This window comes from Triticum aestivum, chromosome 2B (assembly GCF_018294505.1).
Source record: "Triticum aestivum cultivar Chinese Spring chromosome 2B, IWGSC CS RefSeq v2.1, whole genome shotgun sequence".
Classification (NCBI taxonomy): domain Eukaryota; kingdom Viridiplantae; phylum Streptophyta; class Magnoliopsida; order Poales; family Poaceae; genus Triticum; species Triticum aestivum.
Genome location: NC_057798.1, coordinates 69,007,741 through 69,011,066, shown reverse-complemented (window position 1 = coordinate 69,011,066; position 3,326 = coordinate 69,007,741).

The following is a 3,326-nucleotide window of genomic DNA, read 5'->3' as shown; positions in this document are numbered from 1 at the left end:
GAGGGGGGAGGGGCAAAGAAGAGGGGGAAGCATTGAAGAACAAGCAAGTGCAAGAGGGAGGGGGAGAAAGAAAGGGGGGAAGAAGAGGGGGGGGGAAAGGTGGCAGATATTTTGGCTGGCGAACATAGCAGTAGCGCGGGGCACCAAAGTGCGCTACTGCTATGTGTGCCAACCAAAATATCTACTGGTACATAAAACTATCTATAGCGCTTGCTCAAAAAACACACTACTACTAAAAGATTACACATAGAAGAAGTAGCGGTAGCGCTTCTTGGTGGCCCAACGCTACTGCTATATTCTTAACAGTAGCGCTTGTTAGAGTACGAACACTGCTACTATTTTTTGGCTGGGGGTGTGGTGTGGTTAACTTACCAGTAGCGTGCCCTCTAGAAACCAGCGCTGCTGCTAAGTTGTACCAGTAGCGCGGTTTGTAACACACGCTACTGGTAATTATCAGTAGCGTGGGCTCCAAAACACACGCTACTGATAAACTTCTATGTATAAGTCTTTTCCTAGTAGTGATAGGAGAAAGAGTGAGTTTATTCCATGCATGCACATGCACTTTTTATGACCCACCCATACCTATGTGTGACAAAAGGCTATCAATAGTACGCATGTGGAGAAAAAGTTGTCAGAGGAAGAAAGAGACACTGGTGGAAAAAGGGCCTTTGGTCGCGGTTCGCAACTGCCATTAGTCGCGGTTGCGCAACCGCGACCGAACGGGCGCGACTAAAGGCCCCACCCTTTAGTCGCGGTTGCTTAAGAACCGCGACTAAAGGCCCGTCCACGTGGGCGCCAGGCGGCCGTCGGGGCAGAGGACCTTTAGTCGCGGTTCTTCTGGCCAACCGCGACTAAAGGCCGCCGCAGGTTTAGGGTTTTAGCCCCCCTAAACCTGTTTTCTGTTTAATTTGTATTGTTTTATTTCTTTTGTGCTTTATTTTAATTTTGAAGGAGTTTCACATATTCTACGGTACTACATACATGCATATGAATGTACAATTTCAAACAAATTTGAAATTAGAACCAAAAAGAATTCAAGAGGAATATACAATATATATTCAATATCATCGGATGACCATATACAATTTTGAACAAGTTTCCATACATAATTTAATGCATATAAAGTTCTACGTCCTCGTAATGGTGTTCTCCTTTAGGATGGAGGACTTCCCTCCTGAACCATCCAGGTAGTTCCTCTTGAAGTGGTCGGAAGCGAGCTTCTGGACTAAGCATCATCCGGAGGTTATTCCTCTGAGCATTGGTATCACTCGGAACCCGCTCAGAGGTGTATCTCCGGATCATCTCACAGACATAGTATGCACATAGATTGGTCCCCGCTGGCTGAATATCCTCACCATTCTTAGCCTTTGCCCTTTTGAATTCTAGCTCTTTTTTGAATTCACCGACCTTTGTATCTACGAACCGTCTCCAAACCCTACGAGGCAAAGAAAATTAAATGAACAAGAGAGTTATTAGTTACTTGATATTAGGAAATGAACGAAATAGGCCGATCGATATAGAGCGCAAATGAATGAAAATAATTACTTCTGCAGCATTCTTCTCATGTCGACCCAAAGCTTTGGATCCTTATTCAGAGAGTCGTGGACGAGACATTCTGAGGTGTCAACTTTAATTACTAGCAGAATCCAGTGGAACCTGCGGACACGATACATGCACAGTACGTCATGCATAACTCATCGATTAGCCGGCCACATACCATGCATGGAGTAAACAAAAGAGAATGTGCTCAAGACAGAAACACTCACCCAAAATGGTAAGGAAATAGAATATCACTTTTGAGTTCCTGCTTTGTAAGAAACTGCCACAGGTCTGCCTCCATGTCGGCGGGGTGATGCTCCAACACATATCCATTAACGATGTGTGGGTCAATGAACCCAACATCATGGATGTTCCTTACTCTGCATTCCTTAATCTTCATTCTGCATGTATAATAGCGGACACAACAATATAGTTAGGACATATATATAGTGCGGGCAATATGAACGAGATGGGGTAGAAATAAATCACTTACAGAACGTAGCAACTGATGATAGATTTGTCGAGCTCGCGCAGATTGAAAAGCTGGAACAATTCACTCAGATGAATTTGTACATAGTAATGTCTGAAGTGATGCTCATATCTAACTTCCGCATAAATATATTCTTTGGCGTTTTTATTTTTTATGTAACCCTTGTACCATTTCAGCAGACCTTTCATTTGTGGAGGTAGATCCTCTTCCGGCGCAGGCTCGACGAGAGGCCCATTCTTCACATATGTAATTACTACCTCCTTCACTGGCGCCTCATCAAGGCCTAACAGTTCACGAAGAGTAATACCTAAGTTGGCCGCTTGTTCTCTGGCACTCGTTACAGTCAATCCATGTGCTGCCGCAGCTGCTATGATATCGGGGTCATCCGGACCGGCGGCTTTCACTATAAGCGGGGCAATCGATTGTTTACTTTGTTCCCCGAGCTGGGCAACTCGTTTCCCGCTTTTTTTACTTTCTAATTCCATTTTCTCGGCCTCCTCCAAGGCTTTGTTCTCCTGGTTCTCCGCCCGCTCTTTCTTCTCCTTCAACATGAGTGCCTGCCTACGAAGTTCACGTGCATAGTCGTCAGGCAGATTCTTCGCGGCTTGGGACGGTGTGCTCAAAAATGACTTAGCCCACTTTTTTTGCTCATCAGAAAATACTGGCTTGGGCTCGGGCTCTCTTTTCTTCTTGCAGTCCGCCTTCCATTTCTCATGATCAGCAGCCGCGGCCGCGGCAGTTTCCTCGGCACTACGTTCCCAAGGCCTTGTGGGGAGGGCTTCAGTGATGGCTCCGGTACCTTTGTGGTCTTAGGTACATAAGGGTCCGGGTTAATAATCCAGGACTGCTTCTGCTTCTTTGCCGAAGGTGGATTGGGGGGCGGCGTCTGATCACCCGCCGGACGAGGACTGGGGGGCGGCATCTGATCACCCGCCGGACGTTGTGGACTGGGGGGCGTCGGCTATTTGTATATATGTTTTTTTTTGTTAATTATCAAATTTTACGGTTATTTGTTAAGTTATACGTTTTTTGTTAATTAAGTTATTTTACGATTATACGTTTTTTGTTAAGTTATTTTACCGTTTTTGTTAAGTTATTTTACGGTTATACGGTTATCAAATTTTACGGTTATACGTTTTTTGTTAAGTTATTTTACCGTTTTTGTTAAACTAATTAACTAGTTAAAATTAAAAAGAACAAAAAAAATTCTCTCTCTCTCTCTCCACGATCTCGCTAGCTCTCTGTACGTGGGCGAGAGGGGGCGGCGGGCGACGGCGGGCGGCGGCGTTGAGGGCGG